We start from the raw sequence: 12,296 nt of genomic DNA, 5'->3' as shown, positions 1-12,296 counted from the left end.
GTAGGTTGGGCCTCTATCTCATTGGAATTCAGAAGAATGAGAGGTGATCATATCGAAACGAATAGAATTATGAGGGGGCTTGACAGGGTGGATGCAGAGAGGATGTTTCCACTGATACAGGAGACTAGAACTAGGGGGCATAATCTTAGAATAAGGGGCCGCCCATTTAAAACTGAGATGAGGAGAAATTTCTTCTCTCAGAGGGATATGAAGCTGTGGAATTCGCTGCCTCAGAAAGCTGTGGAAGCTGGGACATTGAATAAATTTAAGTCAGAAATAGACAGTTTGTTGTTCGATATGGGAATAAGGAGTTATGGAGATCTGGCAGGGAAGTTGACCTGAGTCCATTTTCGGATCAGCCATGATCGTATTAAAAGGCACAGCAGACCCGAGGGGCCGCATGGCCTACACATGCTCCTATTTCTTATGTTCATATGTTCTCATTTAATTTACACAGAAGTTTACATTTCAGGATAAAATTCTGCTGAACGGCAAGTTTCTGTCCTCAATATACTCGCCTTAGGAAACCTCCGTTACTCTACGGACTGACTGCATTATCTGTGTTAAAATCTAGCCTATCCATTCTAACATATTTTGTAAACCCAATTATTTAAATTAGTCCAAACAGTGAATTAACTGGGATAGCAAAGTAGCCGCTCCGTGTCCCTCACCATAACAAGCTCTCACCATGACGATCTCTTCGCCGAGATTTAACAGCGCATCCTATGTGACACAATGCATCTAATCGACTTTTCCAAAAGGACAAAAACTCACATGGGAATTTCTTCGTCAAAGTTCCATGTCTGTCGCCATTGGAAGGAATGTACGGTAATAAATTCGGATGGGAGAAGCGCATTGCACACCCTGAAATATATTGAAATTTCAGATATCCATTGGGACAGGAAAAATCAACTGGGGTTCTCGGTATCTGTTGGGACGGTAGAAATCCATTGCGTTTCCAGGAATCCATTGGCACACATGAAAGCCGTTGGTGTTCCATGTATCTTCTGGGATGGAAGAAATTGTTTAGGGATGCAAATAGATTATGCAACAAGACCAGTCGGTTGGGGTTCCACAAATCTATTTTGATCGAAGCAATCCTTTGCGGTTCTGGCATGTCGTTGTGTTGGAAAAATCCGTTGACATTAGAGAAAGCAATTGGATTGGTACAAATCAACTGGTGATCTGGAAATTAATTGAACAAGAGATTGCGTTCGGAGGCTTCCCGTGCATATGCCTCCGATCTCAGAAATTTCTATGAACATATCTGGTTGCCCGGGATGTTCATAAACTTGCAGTCCTGGGCCTCTATTCGAAAAGCTGCTTAGAGATCCGCTTATTCGAGGGACATACGCATTTCTTATGCATCCCTAGAATCACATGGCTGGATCAACATATCAGAGTAGGGGATCCCAGTTAATACTTATGGGAGTTCCATATGTATGTAAATCACATAATTACGAATGGAAATACCCCAAAAAAGCACACAGGCACTTAAAATATTTTTTTTAAATGACATCTTTCAAATTAATCTAAATTGAATTTAATTAATTACACAAACAATTTAAAACAGAGACGAGGAGAAATTTCTTCTCTCAGAGGGTTGTGAATCTATGGAATTTGCTGCCTCAGAGAACTGTGGAAGCTGGGATGTTGAATAAATTTAAGACAAAAATAGAGAATTCCTTAAACGATAAGGGGATAAGTGGTTATGGTGAGCGGACGGGGAAATGGAGCTGAATCCATGATCAGATCAGCCATGATCTTATTAAATGGCGTAGTAGACTCGAGGGGCCGTATGGCCTACTCCTGCTCCTATTACTTATGTTCTTATCTTCTTGTGTTCTTATGATCTCATTGAAAAATTCTTAGAGAATTTGACTGGGTAGATGCCGAGAGATTGTTTCAATAGTATACCGAGTCTAGAACCAGGTGGCCTAGTCTCAGGATAAGGAGCTATTTAGGACTGTGATGAGGAATAATTTATTCTCTCTTTTGAGCTGTTCCACCACATTTAAACCTCTTGTGTCCCGTTTTCTTCTGATTTTGCTGCTCATTGTTCTGACGGCCAGACATATTTTAGCGGCTAGCAAAGTCAGCAGGGGACTCAGGTGCCGCAGCAATGGAAAGAATCACAGGGACCCAATGATAGAGAACCTAAGGAAATCCATCGTTTCAATCTTCTGTGTGTCCAGTAGTTTTAAACTGTTCCCGGTGACACAGGTTCCTTATAACATGATGTGCGAATTGCAGATATTCGTGTTTATTACTGCACCACTGACCTTCTTCATATCAGAGAGCAGACAGCAACATTAGGTAAAGTTCTCAATTCCTGCACCAACACGCACATTTACGCTGTGCTCTCACCTAAATTACAAGAGAAGTTGAGGAACGGGGAGAAATAAGCATTCAGCATAACTTTAAAATTAGTTAAATCCTAGAAAGAAACCCAAGGCAAAAATCAAAAAGGGCCACATTACAGCAAAATTCTAAAGGGACAAAGTGTGTTGAAAAGTCAAGCCTGAAGGCTCTGTGCCTCAATGCGAGGAATATTCGTAATAAGGTGGATGAATTAACTGTGTAGGCAGCTATTAGCGATTATGATATGATTGGGATTACGGAGACATGGCTCCAGGGTGACCAAGGCTGGGAACTCAACATCCAGGGGTATTCAACATGCAGGAAGGATAGACAAAAAGGAAAAGGAGGAGGGGTAGCATTGCTGGTTAAAGAGGAAATTAACGCAACAGTAAGAAAGGACATTAGCTTGGATGATGTGGAATCTATACGGGTAGAGCTGCGGAATACCAAAGGGCAGAAAACTCTAGTGGGTGTTGTGTACAGACCACCAAACAGTAGTAGTGAGGTTGGAGATGGCATCAAACAAGAAATTAGGAATGCATGCAATAAAGGTACGGCAGATATCATGTGCAACTTTAAACTACATATAGAATGAGCTAACCAGGCTGGTAGCAATGCGGTGGAGGAAGATTTCTTGAAGTGTATTAGGGAAGGCTTTCGAGACCAATATGTCGAAGAACCAACTAGAGGGCTGGCCATCCTAGACTGGGTGTTGTGTAATGAGAGAGGACTAATTAACAATCTTCTTGTGCGAGGCCCCCTGGAGAAGAGTGACCATAATATGATAGAATTCTTTATTAAGATGGAGAGTGACAGTGGTAATTCAGAGACTATGGTCCTGAACTTAAGGAAAGGTAACTTCGATGGTATGAGACATGAATTGGCTAGGATAGACTGGTAAATGATACTTAAAAGACTTGAAAGTGGATAGGCAGCAGATGCATACTTACGTGGTGAGCAATAGTTGGGTGCAGTGACCAGCCCTGCGCCAATGCAGCTTTATTTCCTGGGGATGCAATGCATCTGTCCAGAGCATTCTTGACAGATCACAAGTTACGAGTTTTCGTGTGAGATGGGGCTGCAAAATGTAGGCCTGGAATATTTGAATGAAGATGTGGAAGAGAATCTGTACAGCTCTGTTACTTACACTCATTTACCCCTCCGCAGCCATGCGTAACCATGTCAGGCGGTGATTGGGAACTCACATTTCCCGAAAGGAATGCTGTGTGGTTAGACGCATTTAGTTAAAGAACTGCAGATATAAACGTCACTCAAAGCAAATGCGATTGCATCCAGACCTGCATTGCTTCGTTTGTTCATCAGTAGTGCGTGGAACTTATTGGCAAAAAAACATGACTTTTCTCAAAAAGAAAAAGAGGTATATAGCTCTTCCTCGATTTGCGCAGGATAAGCTCTACCAGGACCTAGTTTGGTGGTAAAAGGAATGTAACAATTCAGGGAACGCGTGCATCCCTTATACATCGACTGGCAGAATACCTGTCCAGGAAGGACATCGGAGCGGCTTTCATTAATTCACGGTGGCCCAAGATTCAGCATATGCTTTGCATTGTATATGCGCCCGAGTGCTAAACCAGGCTCTTCCTGATTATAATGAGAACAAGGTGTTCGATTGTGGTAATTTTACGCATTCTCTAGATCACAATAAATGTAGGGGAACAGAAGTGCTTAGTTGAAGAACATTGAATCTAAATTGTAGCTGAGCACCGAGATAGAGAAGAGCAAGATTGGTTCTGGCCTTTGTTTGAGTACATATAATCTTTATTGCATTTGGCGTGAGTTAGCGGTCAATAAGGCTGGGCAAGTCCCACATTTTTAGAACAGATTTATTGAAAGTTCACCAACTTGTTCTGAACTCGGAACACGATTAGCAGGGTAGATGCTTGGAGGATATTTTCACTCAACATCTCGAACTACTTGATATGGAGAAAGCGCGGGAAGATGGAGTTGATGTAGAAGATCAACCATGATCTTATTTCATGGCAGAACAGGCTTGAGAAGCCGAATGGCCTGATCCTGATCATGTTACTTATATTTTTATGTTCTTATGAATAACTTTCCCGAACCATCACACTACTACATATAGTGCAAGCTCTTTAAATAACGGTCTGAGCAATCTGGTAAAAAAAAGTGTCAAGTCTTCAGGTGGAACACGTCACGTAAGAGCTAATAAATTACAATTTTTGAACAGGGAATTGCAGTGGTATTTGTCAGTTAGTGTAAGGTTTAGTGTTTCATTGTAGTTTGATTTAACAACATCTTCAATCAATAATATAGTGCAAAATAGTTGAACAATTGTTCGTACTGGTGAATTTTCACTGCAGATGAAAAAAGCTTATATTCATATCTCTAATAAATAACGCATTTTGGATTTTTCGTGAATTTAGCACAGTTTTATTTCACAAACCTTCATAGATTGTACTTACAGCGAACTGATTGGATGTTCGTAGAAGATTGTATTTGTTTAACTCTGATTCTAATCCTTAATTAACTGTTTGCAAGTAGACACAAATTGACCACTTTTATTGGCAATGTAAAATACTACAATGTTAAATTGGGACGCTTGGCCCATTCGTTGCCAAGGTTAGAAAACGTGATGGTTATGCAGACTGGACAAAGAAGCAGCAGGGTTAACATAGCTAAATTAGGGCACTGAACTTGAAGAATTGTGCAAATAATATCATTTTAAAAATCACGAAACTGCGCTCATTCGCATTTTAAGGATCCGAGTGAACAACATTCTACCTGCACATTATGCATTTCCTAAATTCAGTGTGGAAAGTGATTTTCATCAAAAAATAACTAAAGCAAATAAGTATCAGCCGTTAAACTAATAACATTAACCGGGCCATAAACTCGCCCAGGTCATTCATTTCTCTCTATCTGCCTGTCCACCTGTCTGCCTGACTGTCTATATCTCTGTACTATTTATCTACCTATTTAACAGTCTATGCAAGAACATATGTCATATTAATCATCGATTAGATTTGGTCAACTCAAACAGATTTTGAAAAAATATACCTGAAAATTATTTACAATTTGAAACAATTAATACTCAACTCTGGGGAAAGCAAACATCTACAGAAACGAGAAATAATATCACATCCAAAAGACAGGTAGACTGCAACAATTACATTTTTTTGAGTAACTCCAAAGGTTAATGCTTTGAAGGCCTATTTCATCGTGATGAATGTGACTAAATTGACCCTGGCTCGAAACGGGGCGCTCCCAACCCTTTTCGATGTTTTTTTTTTAACCACAGCTGCAGTTCAGGTCGACTCTTTCGGGAAATTCGGCTCTTTTTTCATTTTTGTTTCCATCCAGAAGTCGGTCATAACGGTGACTTCACCTGAGGGTAAAAAATGTGGCGCTGACATCAATAAGGGGCGAAAGTTGGGGGCGGTGCATATTCACCACCACGGCTCTCCCCTTCAGTAAAAGCAGAGAGGCTCCGCACTTTTAAAACTTCAGCCCACTGTGCCAGCAGAGACGGTTCCAGCCGGGTCAGCGACCTGGCACCTGTTGGTTGCCCGATCAAACCCGGGGGTATAATTGTCGGGCGGCCCTGGCATTCGGCCTATAAACATTAACATGGTGGCTGCCTCACTGGAGCAAGGGGGGGGGGGGGGGGAAGTTTGTTTTGACACGGCACGGTGGGCCGAAAATTTTCCGAGCAGCATATCTCCGTCGGGGTGTTAGATCGGCGGTGCGCACGGTGATGAGTGCGGTATACCGATCGGCAGCAGAGGAGCGGTAAATGGGGGCCCCGGGCGCCGCTGGGAGGGCAATTGTGCGAGCAGCGGCCAATCCACCAAAAGTCGGCGGCCACTCAACGCTGCAGCGTGGCCGCTGATTGGCGGTGGGGACAGGCCTAAAGGAAATGGACAATTTCAGCACCATGGCTCTCCGGTGCTTGTATCTTTCTCACACCAGCGTCCCCGAAATCTATTGATTAAAAATAGATGGAGATATTTATTGTATTTAATTTTTATAACAAAATGCAGTGATGCCACTTTTGTGAGCTGATAAATTCTTCTCTGGAAATAATGTCACATGTACATGGCATCTATAACATGGTCTGGTTATATTGTTGTCTCCTCTTCGTCCCTTTCAACACAACATGTTCCTGCAGTAACGTCACCTATCAGAAGAGGAAAGAAATGAATATTAACAAGGCTGCTCAAGCAAGTGCTGGACTCTAACTGATATCTTCATATCAATAATTTCCTATATATATACATATTATACGGGAGCACCCATCTGTTCACAGAATGCTTTTCTGGTTGGCATAATATTACGTCAGGCTTTTTGTGAACATTTGCTATGGCGCATGGACATTTCAATATTTCCGGTTCAAATTTGCGAAGACTCCAATCATGACAAAGTGACAGCTTCTAGCCACGAGCTGGTGTTGTGCAATGAATTCTAAACTTTCTCTCCCGACATCACCGACATTAAAAGAAATCTCCAAATCAACCTATATTCATCACATGATACTGGGTAACGCCAATAATTATTTACTACCATTAATAAAACAATTGCGCGCGTGCGCCTGTGTGCATTTCTTGTATAAATTCCGGCTGTCATGATTTCTGGGCACTCTCTTGTGACAGCATTAAACACAGAAGCTGACCTTGACAGTTGTGTTTAATCATGCAGTGGTGGAGACCGGTCCGTCAGTGGCGCTGTGCAGCGGCCAAGCAAAATTTCTCATTTTAAGCAATGTCGCTGCCTTGAATATATTAATACGTATTTATCTTCTGACCTTGGATGAAGTCACACGCAATTTCCCAGCTCTGCCACAGCATGTTAAGTTACATTTCTGTAACTCTCAGACACTGTGTCTTCTCTTTCGTATCACTACCTGAGTCAGTTAGTAATTGCTGGGACATTATTGGATTAGTACCATTGATATTAGTTAGGGGTTTCATTTTAGCCAATACTTTGTATTGAGCGAAAGGTGTGATGGTTATCCTATCAATAAATATGCTGTTTTACGTAGCGCAGTGATTATTACTTTATAAATAGTGTGTTTTCAGAAAATGGAACTCGACATTAATGCCAGCGTTGAAATTAGTTCCGCATGGTTTTGCAAATAGATAGAACAGGAATAATAGAACTTGCTGATTGGTGGGTACGGGTCTGACGTGTGTACTTTCAGGGTATGTCACAATTGGCAATTGATACTGGTATTTGTAAGTATTAATAAAGTGACAGATATTTAGAATTAAATATAATCGGTGTAGACAAGGTAATGGAATTTGGAACGTTCAAATCTGAATGCTTTGAATTGTGTAGTAATTTACAACTCCTTCATATTTGTTGGTTTCCCGACAGCCATTACATTGTCTGTGCTTTTTTATCGCCGTTTCTCTTGCACATCAAGGAGTGAGGCAATAATGTGCAGGTTATCTACATTGGCGTAGAAGAGAAACATTTTCCGGCGCTTGATTTTTAGCATCGGGACAGGCTTTAGTCATTGTGTCGATATTTAATAATTATAAAATTAAGTTTATTCATGGCATGGTGTAACAAGCAAAACCTTTTCCTTTCTGACTTAATTCCAGTTTTAAATACTGCGGGGTTTCAGCAATTCTTCAAACGCACCATCACGATTTGTCTTTGTCTTTATCAGCTTGCACTCTATTCCCAGGATAATTACAGTCCCAAATATGATCAATCCGGCGAGACACAAACGAATTCCGATTAAACCAGCTGATAAATAAGAATCTAGAAGATTATAGAAAGGTGAGAGTGTTAATGGGTAATTGTCCCGTTTCCATTGCAAACACGAGTAAAGAGTTGCGTTGTGATCCTATCTAACCCTCGCCTCACAAGTACTGGACGATCGTAAATGTCACTCAGGATTAATTATCAGTGATGACTTAATCGCCCTTCACTTATCTGTGTTATTCACCCTACATAACGTTGAGAACATCCAAAACTGCGGCTGGTATTATAACTTGCACTAAGACCCGATCACCCTTATGCTAGCTGATTTACAGTGGCTCCCAGACCGACAACGACCCGAGATTAAACGGCATTTCCAATCCCTCCATGGCTCTCGCCCTCCGCTGTCTCTGTAACTCATCCACTCCAAAATTTCGTATCCTCTTTTTCAAATATCTCTGTGACACTCGCCCCTCCCTATCGTTGTGATCTCCTCCAGCCCTACAATTCTCATCCTCCCGTTCAAATCCCTCCATGGCTCTCGCCTCCTCCCTATCTCTGTAACTACCTCCAGTCCTACAAACTCCTGAGATTTCTGCGTTGTTCCATACTTGAACTATTTCGCATCGCCGAAATTATTCGCTGCAACATTGGCGTTTATGCCTTCAGCTGCCTGGACCCTAGACTTTGGAATTCCCTCCCTAAACATCTTCGGCCTCTACCTCTCCTTCCTTATTTTAAAACACTAATTAAAACGTACCTCTTTTACCAAGCTTTTGTTCATCTGAGCTAAAATAAACTTATGTGTCTCGGTGTGATTAAAGAAAAAATAATCGCTCATTTGAAGCGCTACATCAAAGGCGTTATTGAAATGCCAGTTGTTGTTGATGTTTTCACTGTGGCTATCTGAATTATTGATTTTTTGAAATGTGTACCGGCATCAGCCTTTGCCTTTTGAAGCTGCTTGATTCATGGATTGTTTGAGTTAACTTTAACAAAAAAACGTAATGCATGCCCATGTACAGAGTGATTGACGTTCGAACAAGGTTGGCCGACATGTTCAGAAGAATAAGATCACTGGCACTCATTAATCAGGGGTTGAGATAAGGTAGGTTCACAAAACTGCTGGTTTTATTTAATTTTATTCCTACGCCTGGACAATAGGCAAATCAGGTGGAATGCTGCATGCATAGAGCTGAATATTGTATGCTTTTCAATTTCAGTGCCTACGTGTATAAATGTTAGTGTGTGTTTGTGTGCGTGTGTGTGTTTGTATATGTGATTGAGTGTGATTGAGTGTAGGTGAGTGTGAATGAGTGTGTGTGTGCGATTGATTAAGTGAGTGTGAGTGTGTGTGTGATTATATGTCTTCTTAATTGTGTGATTGTTTGAGTGTGAGTGTGTTAACGAGTGTGTGTCTATAAGTTATTTACTGTGTGAGTGTGTGAATGTTTTTCTATGTGTGAGTGTTTGTCCAGGTGTGAATGTGTGATTGCGTGACTGTGAATGTGTGTGTGTGTGCGTGAGTGTTGTGTGACTGTGCATGTGAGTGCTTGTGTGACTGTTGGTGTGTGTGTGTTTGTGAGTGTGTATATGTGTCAGTCTGTGTGGCCTTTGTGAATGTCTGTGTGTGAGAGTGTTTGTGATGGGGAGTGTGTGTATGTGTGACTGCGTATGTGAGTGAGTGCGTTTTATTGTGTATGCAAGTGTGGATGTGTCTGTTTGTCTATGTGTGAGTGCGAGTGTCCAGGTGTGAATTTGTGAGTTCATCAACGTGAATGTGTGAGTATGTGCTTGTGAGTGTGTGTGCGAATGTGTGTGTGAGTGTTTGTGTGAGAGTATGTGAGTATTTGTGAGTGAGTGAGTGTGACTGCGTATGAGTGAGTGTGAGAATGTGCGATTGTGTTTGTGTGAATGTGTACGTATGTGTGTCTGTCAGTGAGTGTGAGTGTGTGTGTGAGTGTTGGAGTGTGTGTGTTTCTGAGTGTGTATATGTATGTGTCTGTGCGTGGGTGTGTGAGTAAGTGTATGTGATTGAGTGTATGCGAGTGTGTGTTTTGGAATGTCTGTGTGTGAAATGGTATGTGAGAGGGTTTGTGTATGGGAGTGTGTGTGTGAGTGAGTGTATGAGTGAGTATGTGTGTGAATTTGTGTGAGTGTACCTCTGTCAGTGTGTTTTTGAGTGTGTGTGAGTGAGCGTATGAGTGGTTGTTTGTGGAAGTATGTGTGTGCGTGAATGTGTGAGTGTATGTGCGTCTATGTATTTTGTGTGTGTCTATGTGAGAGCGGTGAATGTGTATGATTGTGTATGAGTGAATTTGTTTGGATATGCCTGTGTTTTTGTGTGTATGAGTGTTTTTGTGTGAATTTGTCCGTCTCTCTTTGTCTGCAATGGGAAGTAACTGATCGTTACAATACACGACAAGCAGTGTTTTACATTTACCGTTAGCGTGTGAATACTATGGAGTGGGTTGTGAATATGATTGAAACATGCATAGGAGTAATCCATCGGAAATTGTTGAAATTAAGAGAATTTGCACTATACTAGGTTGGGACTCATTCAGTGCAAAAAGTGAGAGCAAAAATGTTTCCCTTGACTGGCGGTAAAATTAGATTTGTATAATAGCTACAGCCCCAAAATCAATGTTTTATATGCTAACTGAATATCTATTAAACTGCCATACGGTGAAACATTCCGACACATATTGCAATAACAGGAACCAATATGAATATAGAAACAATTTCTCAAAGTCTCTTATGTTTGATTTTTGAAAAATGTTTATGGGAGAGGGAGATTCGCTGACATAAGTATTTAACAACAATTTAATTCACCCCTCTCAGGCAAATTAGGAAGAAGCATCGAATTTACAGGACAAGCCCCAGCCCAGTTTGTGACTGCGAAATTCGCAACGAAAGGAGAAGATACATTATTTCATCCATGTCACACAACTTATCATGGGATAAGGCTGAAGTTAATGGCAACGACCATGTGTTCGATTTATTAATTGTTTCATTTATCAATTTAATTTTTAAAGATTTCACTCATTCATTCGTTGATTCAGTATTTCATCCATTCACTTATTCATTAATTTGTTTATTCATTCACCATTCTTTCAATATTTCATTAATGTATTCATTCATTCATTCAATACAGCACCCAAATCAGTCTAAATGAAAAGGAAATGGACACAGTCACTGATTATTTGTTTTTACCCCAGGAGAGAAGATGACAATAGTTTAGCAGGGAAAATAAAATGGAATCCAAAAGGCTTCTATAAATAGTAAATGGGCAATAGGTTGAGGGGAGGTGCCGACGAGGTTCAAAATGGAAACCTACGCATGGTGGCAGGGCATGTCTGAGGTAAAAGAATGTGCTGACAATGTTATAGTGAAAGAATCGATCGTTGTGATATTTGGTGGGATAAAAATTAATAAGGAGTATGTACTAGAAAGGCTGACTATACTTAAAGTAACTAAGTCTCCAGGATCGCATGGGATTCATCTCAGGATGCTGAGGGAGGTGCAGTTGAAAATTGTCGAGGCACTGGCCATAATCTTCGATTGCTCCTTGTGTTCGTTGCTGCTGCCAGAGGATTGGAGGTTTGCAAATGTTACACCGTTCTTCAAAAAGGGCGTGAGGATAAAGACAGCAGCTGCATGTCAGTCAGATTAACCTGGGTAGTGGGGAAGCATTTAGAAACAACAATGGACACAATTAACAGCCACTTGGACAGGTATTGTTTAACTAAGGGAAGCCAGTTCTGCATTATGAAAGAAAATCGTGTTTAACCTGATTGATTGAGTTTTTGTTGAGATACCAGAGAAAGTTGATGACAGCAACGTGGTTGATGTGTTGTAAGCAGACATCCAAAAGGCGTTTGATAAAGTAACACATAATACGCTAGCCAACAAATTTGAAGCTCATGGAATAAAAGGGACAGTGGCAGCATGGACACGAAATTGGAAAACTGACATGAAACAGCTAAGATTCAGAGCAGACTTCACACGATAGATGCAGAGAGGATGTTTTCCCTCGTGTGGGAATTTACTACGAGCGGGCATCGCTTCACAATAATTGCTGCCCATTTAAAACAGAAATGAGGAGGAATTTCTTCTCTTAGAGCGTCGTGAATCTTTGGAATTCTCTAACCCAGAGAGCTGTGGAGGCTGGGTCATTGAATATATTTATGTGTACGCTAAGGGAGTCAAGGGTTATGCGGAGCTTGCGGGGAAATGAACAGGATCAC

The sequence above is a fragment of the Pristiophorus japonicus genome, chromosome X (genome assembly GCF_044704955.1).
Source record: "Pristiophorus japonicus isolate sPriJap1 chromosome X, sPriJap1.hap1, whole genome shotgun sequence".
NCBI classification, from domain to species: domain Eukaryota; kingdom Metazoa; phylum Chordata; class Chondrichthyes; family Pristiophoridae; genus Pristiophorus; species Pristiophorus japonicus.
Note: the sequence above shows the minus strand (reverse complement) of the source record.